The following is a 14,230-nucleotide window of genomic DNA, read 5'->3' on the forward strand; positions in this document are numbered from 1 at the left end:
AGCACTTATCTCTGTGAAGAGGAGTCAAACTTAAGCACGGTATCAAGTGAGACATCAAGGTAGCCTGTAATGAGGTGTTTAGAAATTGTTTGGGTGTACCTTGTAACAGGTCTAGACTTTAAGAAAAAAAACATAAGTCTCTTAAATATCTGTAATGTGAAGGATTATCACATTTCAGTAAGTTCAATATATATATTCTTTAAAAATACTTTTCCCTAAGTTTGTATTTTTTAAATCTTTTATTTTACTGATGTGCTAATTTGCAGATGTTGACTTCATTTATTTCAAAGAGTACCATAATAATCAGCAAAGTCTCCAGCCAGCATAGTCAACCAGTGTAGTGAGGTTTTCTTCAGCTCACAAAGCATTAATCCTAGAAGGCAAAATCTTTCAGCAGGTGCTTAATAGGAGGATAAAGCCAACATAGATTCAGTTATGGTGTTGATGTTTTTCAGATGGTGAGTTTTATAAAAGAGATGGAAAAAATTAAATCCATCTTTCATGAACCAACTCTTTTTTTGTCCTTCCCATATGGTCTTGCAATTCTTTTTGAATTAGGCTATTGTGTTAAGCAAACAGAATTATTCTATCAACATGGGTCATATATCACATTTATTGTGATAGATTTCACAACCTCCCCTAATATATATTTCTAGGCATACAAAAATTTTATTTAGCAGCAGACCTGAACAAAACTAGGTAAAAAAACTAGTAGCTTTGTCTCTGAGGGAACAGCTGTTAAGTATTGTGGGTATGTCTTGGTATACTCAGGAATCCATCTTTGAAAAGAAGCAGGCAGTCTTCCAGTCCTTATAGTATATATGTTGTTTCTCTAGATTAAGAAAGGCCAGATTTGTAGAGGCAAATAATATCTTTTATTATGTTACCTGGAAGAGTTGGAAAAACAGGCAAGTTTTTGGGTACAAAAGCCTTTCTGCATATCTGCAGAGACTGTGCCCAAAGGTATGTTGCTCCTGTTCATTTTTTTTTGAAAAAGTAGCAAAGATCTCTTTTTCTACCAAACTTGCTGTTCTTGTACTTCTAGGCTATAGTCATATAGCAGCATTGCTGCTATAATACACTGGGGTAAAGGGAACACGTCTGGAAGTGTAAACACCACAGATGCACAGCTGGAATTTGCTTGTACAGGGATAGGCAGACAAGGGGAAAAATGAAGATGCATGAAGGAGATTGATTCAGATGGTGATAAAAGTTTCTATTCTTTATTTTTCATCAATATAAATCATAAAATGTGCACAGCAGATGAAGATAGGGACGATTAAATTTGAAGAGAAAATTAAGAACATAGTTCCACTCCATTCTATACATAAGGAGCTCTGAGACATTGTGATTAATCAATGAACGTTATTAATAATATCATTTTCTCCATGAGGGCCACAAATTCACGTAGCTCTCAGATTTTCTGATGAGTTTGTACTAGTGGAACATATTTTCATTTTACACTTGTCGCTGAGTTTCTTCTGTTCTTCTGTGTCATTTACAAGTTCTAAGGATAGCTGTTAAAAGAAAAAAATTGCCAAGCCAAAAATGAGATTCTGCCACAAATTGGTATGGATTCTACTTGTTCTGGAGATTTTATCCCAGTTTGTTTAACTGGGATTCTCAGAACTGGAGAGCTGTAATGAGGGAGGAGAACAACCAATGAAGTTAGAGAACAGCTGCCAAAGGCAGACCCTGTCCTCCCTTTCACCAAGGGTTGGAGTACTGTAATATAACAGGTTTTGTGCAGATGCACAGAGAGTGGCTTGGTTGTAGATTTCCTCAGTTTCTTGCCTGTTATTACAGCAATTGCAGCAGTTAATTGTTATCCAAGTTGTGTGGCTCATGCACAAGCATAAAAATGTTGATTATCTTCCAGTTGTATAGCCAAGGTCAGTACTCAGGTGCACAAATTTGACAAATATAGAGCAAAGAAGCATAATTGATAACAAAATAGCCTTATTTCAAGCAATTATGTATAAGGAGGAAGGAACTTACCCTGACCTTTATAGCTTAGGTTGCAGTTGGAGGATCACATATAAAAATTATAACATTTTTGCACTGAAAATCATTAATACCTTAAAATAGCTCTGAAACTCTAAAGTGCCATTTTAAAATCAGTTGTGTTACTCTTTTAATATTTGGGATGTAGGTGTTGTTACTCTTTTAATATTTGGAATGTAGATACTTTACTCTGTAGGGTTTTATGGTGATCATGACTTTAGTCTGGGAATTGAAGACCGCTTACCAGCTTTTGTTGCCAACATGTTTCATGGTCTTTAGAGAGTTACTACACCTCTCAGCTTTAAATTTTGCCTTTTCTTTTCAAATTATAAGTTCTTTGGACAGGTGCTCTCTTGTTTTCTGTTTTTGTACTGTCAAGAAATGTGTACTATAGAAAAGTATTACCAAGCAATTTAGCAAGTATTTTGAATTGCAGACACCTAATAAAGGCCTTATCAGGTCAGACCAAAAGTTCATCTTTCATAGCATCTTATCAGTGACAGTGGTCTCTAAGTTAGCCATGGAATCATATAGACCAGGGCAAACATACTTCCTCTGCATACTCACTCAGGCATCCAAGGGATGATCCCACTCTCTCCATTGTTCCATCTTTGTCTTTCTTCTTCCAAAAACAGTCTGTAACTCCTAAGTTTGTCCGCTGAATGCAATCTGTCAGAGCCAGTGGTTGATGTCATCTATGAATGATGCAACATATGGACAGGGAAATACGAGACTTAAGTGCTACTTAGGAGAATACTTGAGTTAGGAACTGTACTTCAGACGAATTTTAAATACTGTTAGATCTTGGCATTGTTCTCAGCCCCTTAAATATTTGAGTAACTAGCTTTCTTGTTTTGCCATCTCTAAGCAGTGTTGTTTAAAAGCTCTTAAAGAACAATTTCTCTCCCCTAAAAAGACTTGCTAATTCTACACAGAGGAAATTTTCTTCTAGTATTTAAAAAAAAGTGAATAAGGTATCATGAACATACTATTCTGAATAGAAACTTCTAAACATGGAGAGAAATACCATCAGTTCATAATGTGCAAAGGCATTTAGTTGGTTTAAGCGGGGTGCCAGGTTCCACGTGCATGGGACATGTTAAACTCAGTGGGAACCAATTTTGAAAGGGAAGAATTCTATTTAATTATCTTTGTTTGCAAACCTTGGAAGAGCAAGACAATATTAATGAAAATGGTTAGGACAAAAACACACAAAGAAAGTTGAGACAGGTTTATATGCACAAAGCTTTATTAGCATGTAGCTGATGGCATACATCAACTTCAGTGTTATCTTAGGAAAAGGGCAGAGAGAGGCAGAGACACACACAGACAGGAAAATTTCTCTCCAGTGGCAGATGAGTGTGCTCAGAGAAGGGGCAGCGGGAGTCTCTGTTACACTTTCTCCATAGTAATTATACCGATTTCAGCAGGACCTGCTCAAATTCCCTGTTGGGTGTTCTTGATGGTGATGCTGTTAGGACTGACTGGAGCATGTAAGTGTGTTTCAGGCCAATTGGTGGTTAAGCTTTGCTCATGGTAATATTATTGGTAATATTATTGGATATTACTGGGTAATATTATTGGATATGTGAATGACTATTATTTGCTATCTACTAGGCCCTACAGTTAGAAATTAAAAGCTACAGGCAGAAGGGTGAAGAGATCTTATGGAGTGATAGTGTGTAAGCTACAAGGTGAGGAGATGGAGGGATAAAAGGGCAATTTAAACATCAATAGCAATCACTTTCCATGAGCAACCTGACATAACAGACATAAGTGTTTCAGAATCCGCCAGTGCAAGGCCATGAGGATAAGGTGACTTGGAAACCAGGGTAAAGGCACTACCACAGTATGGTGAGGCTGAAGATACAAGGTTACAAGTGCAAGGCAGGCTAGAATGGGAGGCCCTCAATACTTCAAAAATTAAAGCACCTGAAGCACTGTGCAACAATGTGAAGACAGAAGAGATACATGTTGAGGTAAAGATCTAAATATAGACCTTAGTAACTTTTTATCAAAAATATATCTGAATTCACCCTTCATTTTAGCAGGACTAATTAGATCTCTGACTGTGATGTGCAGCCATCATTACTGCTGTTCTTTAGTTCAGAGGAATAACTGTCTAAAGTAGATAAATTGGCTAGGTTGTAATGAAAGGGCATAAACAGAAATATATTTCCTGTTGGAACTGCAGGTTTTACTGGGAATGCCTGTGAGGAAAGCAATATTTTTCTTAATTATATATTTTTCATGTAAAAATCTTGTGCTGGAAGAACCCTACAGACATGCTCATACCACACATTACCAATTCTGAGTTTGACTTAACAGCTTAAAGTCTGAAAATATTACTCACCTTCCAGTAACATTCTCTTTAGGTACAGCTATTATGGTACAGGTTGAAGGTGTGACTAGACATTTTGCAGATGTTGGTACCCAAGTTAGTCCTGATACAACTCTATATAATATTTGTTACAACAATGTGAGCCCACAGCCTGAATATTTGCCCAGTGCTCCAGATGGGTTTTGTAGCCCACAACAAGCAGCATGCTGAACTGTTACTGATGCTGACTACTAGTTAGTGATATTTACATGCCCTGTAGCCAAGATTTGATGCCGCGTAGACAGACTTAATGGGAGAAAATACCAGTTATGCCTCTAAATTCTTATCTTTGGCCAAGTGGGAAAAGAGTGACAGCCAGCTGAAGCTAATTTAACATGCTTATCATCTTAATTAAAGGGAAGTTTCTCTCTATTCCTAAAAATATGGGATGGATTACTGCCTATACATACAGACAGAACTTGAACTTCCGCTTTTTGAATATATAGAGAAGACAAACACCTTCTACCAGCATGAAGCAATCCCTCCATTCTCTGGAATGTAACCACACAGATTTCAGTGGACAAACCCTTCTTGTTTTTTTCACCTTTGTCTTATTTATAAGAACAGCACTTTGTGACCCTAGAAGTTGGACTGATTGTTTCAGAAATAAACAGGATAAGTATAATCTGAACAAACATGATCAAGTACCTGAAAATCAGAAATTCCAGACAGATGGAATCCGTTAATGGGCAGAAAATTTCAAACATTATGTGGACTGTAAGACAAGAACTTCTGAATTTGTAAGTATTGTGCAGAAATTGTTGACTTCCTGTACGAACTCTGTCCAGAGAAGGTGGTCTTTCAATATTGCTTCCTTTTCATTCTTGTTGGCCTCAGTACTGTTATGCCTCCTGCCTGGAGATGTTGATAGTTCATAAAGTTGGCAGCATATCTTCAGTTCATCTTCCTACCTTATCTCTCTCCTTGAAGGAACGTGTAGGATGGTCCTCTTAAAACTACACCTTGATGTCTTCACAGTCTTAACCTTTTTATTATCAGAACATGTCATCTGACTTCTGCAATGTTTTATGAGAAGAGTGTTGTGGTTAAAATAATCCTTTCAGTTGCATTTGAAAAAAAAAACAGTAGTGCACATGATTATTTTGGACTGTTTATTTTGAAAATTCTGAGGATTATACTTAGTGCATAAGCCCACAAATAGGCTAAATCCGTCCAACACAAGTAGCATGAAATAGAAGGATATTTCCTATTTTAGAACTAGGCTGTCCAGTAGGGATTACCACCTACCCTGTTATAATCTTCACAGTGAGAAGCACACTGTCTTTTTTTATCACAAGAAAGAAACTGTATTAACATAGACTGTATTAACGTAGTCAGAAGCTGAATCTTACCACATTTTATTTCTGTTTAGCTTTAAACTAAGTAATCATTAGTGGAGAGAGAAATCACTTGTTTTCGTGTGTAGAGAATTTTCGGTGTCTGTGACTCTTCACAGCATGTGAACAGGATGAGCAGTATGTCCCCAAGTTCTTAAAATACAGGCATCAGAGCATATGCTCCCTTTGTGTCATTCAGGTGGTAGAAAAGAAATAGAGCTTAGCTACATCCACTTTATCATGCACCTCTGTGTTGTCACGCCACACAATGCCTGAAAAAACTTACAATGAATAAATAAAAATAATTGTAAATAAATGCAAAAATAGCTCATACTCTTTTGCCAACTGTTTCCTGACTTGTAGTCCTGCAGTCTGCCATATGAGCATCACAGGAATAACTGATTCATTTTTTTACCCCATGAATCAGTTTTCCTTAAGAAAGTACAAGTTTACAAGAACTAGAGCGATAATATATTTCAAGAATGTAAATGTGTGGAAATATTTCCCAAAATGGGGCAATATCCCCTTTCATTATGGCAGTAGTTTCTAGAGTAGACAGCGTCATGTCTTCCTAGGGTGGTCTTTCTCCTAGGATCTTATTAGGGTCACCGAGCCTGTCTAGCCACTTGCTTTTAGGTGACTTAAAAGTTACTTACAATCTGACTCAGTGGCTCAATACCTTTGATAGCTGGGTCATAAATCCTTTCTGTGTATATATCTCATTTTCTTCATCCTAAATTTGAGTACACTGTCTTACTACTTCACAGAAATATTAAGGTTTATTCATTACCATTGGTAAAGTGCATCAAAGGCCTTCAATGTAAAGTATGAGGGCTGCTGTTAAAATGACAGAGGAGACCAATAGGAATATAAATGCCAGTGCTTTCATAGAAAAAAAGAGATCTTCACTTTCTTTTTTTATCCCTTTTGGCTTCAGGGATTTTTTTTTATTTTTTTACTTCTGAAGTTATGAAGCTTGATTCAAAAATTGCCTAGAATTCATGCTGCCAAAGGCTAAGCTATAAATAATTCTTTCCTCATTAGCTTTTTTAAGTTTAACAGTTGGAGTAGGTCTGTGGAGCCCATGTCAAGGTTACATACTAAGTTTCCCAATAAGGAGGGAAAATCTGCATGCAATTTTTTCTGTAAAACTGTAAAGTAAAATTACTAAAGAGGAAATGAGTTCTTGATTTATATTTTGAGAGAAACCTGGATAGTCTTATCACTTTCTAACACTGTTCTGTATTTGTAATCTATGCTTTCAGTACCTATTAATGAAAGTGAAAAAAAAAGAATTGGGGATTAAATATTAAGCTTTGCTAATTAAATTTTCAACTAATTTTCATGAGTTTTCTATTTTCTTAGCAACACCTAAACCAGCTTGATTAAAAATGTTTTATCCCACAACATATCTTGGATGAAAAGCTGGGGGGTTGAGCAATGAGTGTTCCATGGAAAACCCTTATTTTAAATGTGTGTGTTAGTATGCAAATACAAAAACTATTTTGATTTAGTGGAACTTGAAAGTTTTCAAAGTATAAGTAATTTCTCTTACCTTCCTCAAAATTTTTAATGTGGAAATGAAATCTTTTACCAACTTAATCTGTAAGAGAGTGTGGTCAGCCCAAGAAGCTGTGATACTGGGATTCTGAATGCCATATTATTCACTACCATCATCTCTCTGCCAACCTTTTAGTTAAATTTTTGTCTCTGCCTCCACTTTTTCTGCTGCAGTGCATAATAGTAGCTGCTGTTGCTGATCCTGAGAATTCTAGAGTGTTAACTCATATGCAGAATTAATCTAGACCATAGGAACTATATGTTTTTTGGGTCATCTCAACCAGTTATGAAAGTTAGGAAGTTCAGAGACAGTGGTGTCTCTCATTTCTGTCCTGAAGAACTATGATTTGGCCTTATGAGATAGGAAAATTATGAATCATACCACAAAAAATCAGGAAAAATGTAACATCAAACAGTGAAGATAACTTTCTCATCTGTTCCACAGATCAAAAGCAGTAGAAGGTTAAACGTGTATAGAGGGATAATAAGAAACATCAGCTTTGATCGGACGTTATTGAAATGTTGTATCTTCAGTTCTTTCCGAAAGAAAAAGGAGGAATGAATTTATACTACCTTGGTAACTGGGCTGCACTTCAAGAGATCTTGTTAGCCCAATAAAACATCAATGACCAAAAGACTAAGTTGCTGGGTAATCTTTTTTTTTCTTCTGAAACTTGAACTAAATGAATTCCTCATCACAAGGTCTGCTCTGATTTATGATAGATGATAAAAATGGCCATCTGATGTTCAAGGTTTTTTTTCCTTTAAGTTCATTTCAATGTGATAGTACTTCTGAGTAAGTTCTTCATTTACATATGGGGTTTGGGGAGAATTCTCTGTATCTGTATGGATGATTTCCCATTCTAATTTTCAGATTAGTATTAAAACCATAATTTTGACTCCAGACATTGATTTTAGGTCTGGTCAAATATCTTTTCATGAAATACTGAAGCAAAATATTATTTCAGAAAAGATTTTTGCTCTGTGTAGGAGACCTGGGATATAAATGAAGATCTTAAAATAGAAATATCTCTGTCAAAATGTGATGCTGCAATACCTCATAGAAGTTGACATTTGGGATCAGGCACTTCAGTTGCCACTCTTCCCTCCATAAAGACATTTAATCTGATTAAGTACCATATCTTACTGAGGAGAATGTGAGCAATCCCTGTGGAAACCCAGCAGTTGCTGTCTCAAATTGTGAGAGTCTTCCCATTTAAGCTGCAAAGAGGAGGACTGGAAAAAGGAGATATCAGAAGGAAAATTCTAACAAGACAAGGAGAGCCTGCCAAATCTCTGTTTTTAATTTCTGTGCTGTTGCCAAAGAACTAAGCACAAATTTTTATCTTATATACCCACTCTTTTTCTTTTAAATTTTTTAATACTCTTACCAAACATGGAAAACATTGAAAAACAGTACTAATAATCTTTTTGAAGAGGTGGTAACTTAACTTTCTGTGCTTTAGATTACAGAACAATAGTTCTCACCACCACCAATAGCCCTCTCACCTGGCCTTGCTGAGGGCATGCCTTCAAATTTCTGTAACAACCTTTGAGAAATCTAAATGGAGCAAACAATACTAAAAAATTCCCTCTGAATGAGGAAGAGGATGTATGCATGGCAGGGGAGGGAAAAGGACAGAAGCAATGGAAAGTGCCTTAGCTCTGGGAATTTCTGGAGAGTGATTTATTTAGCCAGACCTTCAGACCTATCATTCAAACAGATGTTATGTTTATTTATAGATCAGGCACTGCAGACAAGGTAATTCATCAGATGGAGTCAGAAATCAGGGTGAATTGCTGACTTTGTTTGTGGAAATAAATACTCTAAACCATGAAGGACGGCATTAACCTATTCAGTGATAACAATCTCCAGAGTGTGTTCCTGAAAAAACATGGATTCCTTCAGCCTGATGTACACAGGAATTGAGGATGCACATCTATCTCCTTTTGCTTTGTCTGTATTTTGGGCATTCTGAGCATATTCCTTACCTTGTGGCCTTGCTGTGTCAGGTATAGTAGCAGAGCATATAAGGAGCCTGTTAATTCCGGCAACTGTTAGAGCACCTCCTGCATTTTTGCTCTAATTCCCATATGCTTTAATGGGAGGTTTACTTAACAAGTAGTGAAGGGTTGTTCTAGGAAGGGGGCCCACATGAAATGTGTAGATAATATTTAAGTAACGCTCCTAAAATTGTTGTTTGTACCTTTTGCAGCCTTCCTGCACTGAATAGATACAGGCAGCATCCATAGTGTGTGGTAGAGGCGTTGCCCATGTTCTCCATTTCCCAGTCATTGTGGTCTTTCTGGTCTGTTGCCTGGGTTTCTTTCATTCAGACTATAGGAATGGGAGGAAAGAAGGGATTTTGGTGCATGACTGGTGTTGTCCTACCATGGGCTTGGGATGTGACTTACAGGATCTGGATCAGAAGTACTGTTAGCACCTAGCATTTAGACATCACTAAGAAGCAAAGCTTTTATCTTCGGATATCAGTCTAGGATTTTAAGAGTGAAAACTAAATGAAAGAACAAATTTGCCTCAGACTTAGAATGCTTCATCATTCCATTTCAATATTGTATTAGCAGCCCCTAATGTATCATTTTTTATCTCTAAAATTTTAAAATGTAAGATACTAGACACAAATCTTTCTGAAGTAATAGCTGGTTAACCTCTCAGCTCATCCAGCTTTTTGATTGTAATTGATGTCTAATATATCTTATAAACCAGTCTTAATGAATAGTAAATTATATTAGTTTATACTACTTACAATCCTTTTCATCACAATGCCCAAGGCTTCCACCAGCATCTCTATTGTCTCTTGTACCTTTCTGAATTACTTTAACATTTCTTTTATGGATTCTGATAGAGGAATGGAGCTTAAATATGTGCAAGTAGTAACTGTAAGGTAGCCAGGTCTGGATAGTGCCAGGCAAATGGTGCACAGCAGATTGGGTGGTGAGTGCAAAATAGCAGCCAACACTAGAACAGTTGAACTTTATTAAGTAGGAAATTTCATGTAATTAAGTATTTACATAGACCACGCAATCTCTTTTTAAATAGCTTTTGTGAAAAGATAGCCTTTAATAAACATCTGGTACTTAGTTATGCTGTCCGTGTGGTCTAATCTGTCTTTGACCACTTTTGCGTAGGAAAGTAGAGGTATTCACATGTAAAACATGTCTGGTAGTGTCTTTGTTTATGTACTTCATGAAATCTCCATAATCCGAGATGGGATCAAATCAATTAGTACCTGATTCTATTGTCCTTTTACATTGAAACAAACAGAATGCATACACACACACACACACACACACACACACACACACGAATATGGATCCAAAAATGAGTTCATTTTAAAGCAAGAAAAACACATATTTGCTTGCTATTGGGGGAATCTGATTGTGTAGTTTTTCCTGGTAGCTGTTTCAAGGATATTTTAATGACTTATGGACGGAATTCTGAATTGCTTTCAGATCCACAAAGAAGAACATAGGAATGGAAGTGGTGTTCTAGTGGGTCAAACTGGTGGTCCTTCTAGGCCACTATGCTATTTAGAGTGAGTATGTGAACCTGGGTGCTTTCTGTGGTCTGTTCTCCAGCATCCAGCATTGTTGTATGAGGGATATTTAAGGGTATATCTCTGACTAATCCTTTTAATATCCATTTATGGGTGTTTTGACATGAATTTATCTAATTCTCTCTCTCCTTTTTTGCACTTACTGTTACTGTCTGCCTCCACGACTTCCTGTCATTTCCTGTGGCAGCAGGTTCTAGAAGTTCATTACCAATGGGTAATGAAGGTGCTTTGTTTTATCTATTTTAAAGTAGTTCCAGAAGTAACTGTTTCATCTTTTCCAGCTGCAAGTACTAGTATAGATCTGATTGCTCAGAGAAGAAAAGATCGTAGTAGGCTCACTCTCTCTCTCTTTCTCTCTCTCTCTGCCGCCTTCCCTGACTCTGGTCAGTTTGAGCCTTATGATGTGTTAGCTCTGCTGTCTTAAACAGGAAGGATATAGCTTAGTAAGAAAAATGAGACCAAAATCTTTCTGTTCTCTCCTACCCATAATATCTGTAATAAAGTGGTTATCATTCTATGCTAAAATCAAAGACTATGAAATCCTCATCTGTATGGGACACTGTTAACAAGGTAGCCTCTACAAAGGTAAGGAATATATCTCATACTTAGCAGCATATGATGCCACATCACCATGACACTGATGTACAAATTTATTACTTATATCTTGTCTTTAGGTTTTAGTTTCTTACCCTAATTTCTGGATCTGTTTTGCTAGATGAACAGTGCTGTTTGGCATGGATTCAGATATAGAGTTCATTGCCAGTTTTCTCATCCGTCTTTCCTAAAACGAAAAGAATGAGTCCAAACACTGGATTTGACAATTCTGTTTCCACTGCCAGCTCAGTCTTTGATCTCTTTGCAGATGCTGCAGAGGGGCCAGTTAGTATGAATGGTAAAGGTACTTTTTATGGTTTTAAAAGGTACTCAACAGGAATAAATTTCATGGATGATCTCTATCTTCAGTATCAGTTAATAAAAAGTCACATAATATTTGCATCCATAAGTTTTGTAATAAAAGATTCAGTGCCCAGTTTTAGAAATGAATCTTTTTCTTCATGTGTTTTTGCTGTTTTTCTCTCTCTGCTTATATGAGCTACTATTTTTTCTAGCATATTGATCAGAATTGACAGCAATCAAGTCTTTATTTTATGGCTGGTGGATACTGAGTTACCAGTAATTCAAATGATGTTGAATAACATTTATATCATGTCTTTCATGCAAGGATTTACAAGTGCCTTGTAAACCATGTGAATTAAGTATTACTGTTGTAAAGACAGCCAAACTAAAACGTAAAAAGACGCAACTGTCTTCTCCAGTTTCATTGCCAGATGTAGATAAAGATTTCTGTCATTCTGTGTCTTTTTTGTCTTATGATTATCTGTATTTTCCTCGTTCATCTATTGAACTGTCAGGTAAGGAGGGAGATCCAACTGATGAATTAGTGGGTATATAGAAGATACCCTTGTCTGCCTGAGATATTGGTAAGCATAGATCAATATAGATATATAGATATCTGTATAGATAGATGGATATCTATATATATCTTTATAGATCAATACAGATAAGATAGCAAGTGATGCTTTGTGACTCAGAGACATAATCATATGATGATATAATGAAGACGTCATGCCAAACTGCTCACCTTGAAGTTTATGGGAGTTCTGTTAGATACCTGTGGAAGCATGCTTGTGTCCACAGTATCACACCCTGCTTCAGATATATTCCAGGCACTGTGTCCTTTCTGGCTGGTGAAACTTAATGTACAATCTGTCAGAAAATGTCCACTTGTTAATACAGTCCCCTCGTTACGGTATGAAAACTTCTAATATGGGACTGTTGCCCAAGACTGTTTCTAAATGACTTGCCTGCTTCTCAGTGTTTGAAAGGATGCAGTGTGTAGCTCTTAGCCCTCCTGTATGAGATGGTAGTGTAGGAACAAACTCTAGTGCATTGAGTTTGACTGTCATGTTTTCTGACAAGCCGTTTGAAACTGGAGGCAACAAATTGTCAAGGTAAGTTTTCTAAGGGATTCTTTAATCCGTGCATAATACATGCATGCCAGCATATAAATACAAATATACAATCATAGTCATTTGTCAAGGGTATCTGATTTGGATAACCATCTAGGCAAAAATTGCTACCCTTTAAAAATGTGGTTCTTTTTCATTTAAGTTATCTTCAGACTCTCCTTGTATTAGATGTATTAGATATCCATCTGTGAAAAGAAAATGTGTTTTCTTTTCCTTTAACCAAATACTGTAGGTTTTTAGTTCTCCTGTGGTTTTTCAAAGGAGATTCTTCAGTTGCAGTATAAAAAGGACTTTCTCTGCCTGCAAGTTCAGCAGAAACTGCTGAAAAACAATGTTTCTTGCCTTGGAAGAGGTATTGAGTTCACTCAATATTTGGGTCATACTCAGAGTTAGCCACTGAAATGCTGATGTTTAATGGATCCTAGTATCATGAAGTGGTGGTGGACAGCAGTAATAGGACTGAACTATATGATTCATTTTGGAGCAGACAAACCCCACAGCAATTTGTACTTCTACAGAAAATGATTTCATGCTTCCCCCACCATAACCTTCCTACTCAGTACCTGTCACTACATCTCCTCTTCCTTAAGATGACTGGTCTTACCAGAGTCAGGTCAGACTTTCCATATATCAGTCTGCATTCTCCAATTCTGTAGCCACTCGCCCTCTGCTTTTCCTTCTATTACCAGTAGAATGGACACTGCCACAATATGTAGTTCTTTTTGTGACAAGACTAAGGGGTACCAATATTTCTGTGACATACATGTAAATAGAAATTCAGTGCTAAGTTATCCTGCTACTGTTGAGAATGCAGCTGATGATCCTTTGGGCTATAGTATCTGGGGTTCTCTGCTTTCATATATGTTCATCATGGTCTTAGCGTCTTTACAATCAAAGTATTTTTAAAAATGGAGGCGTTTATGCATGCCATGATTTCGGGGGGTAGGTTTCAGGATATTTAAAAAACTGAACAGAGCAGAGCATATGTCACAGTGTGGCCCAGTTATTTCTGACCTATTAGAATATAAAATGAAAGAAAAATAGCCTGGAATATTTTACCATACAACTAATGGAGTATTTCAGTGTCCATTTCATCTGACAACTTCTAGTCAATGTTGACTAAAATGCCTTACAATAAAAGAACTATATTTAATACACAAATAATAAATGATTTAATAAATAATTTAAAGCCATAATATAACTGTAATTACAGTGCTTACAATATCTGAAAAATAATGCAAATGGGAGAGAATGCAGAGAACCACTGTAGACAGGATCTTGTGGCCTCAGTGCTTATTCAGAATTCTTAGAGAATCAGAAAGATGTTTAGATACTGCTTTG

This window comes from Apteryx mantelli, chromosome 4 (assembly GCF_036417845.1).
Source record: "Apteryx mantelli isolate bAptMan1 chromosome 4, bAptMan1.hap1, whole genome shotgun sequence".
NCBI lineage: Eukaryota > Metazoa > Chordata > Aves > Apterygiformes > Apterygidae > Apteryx > Apteryx mantelli.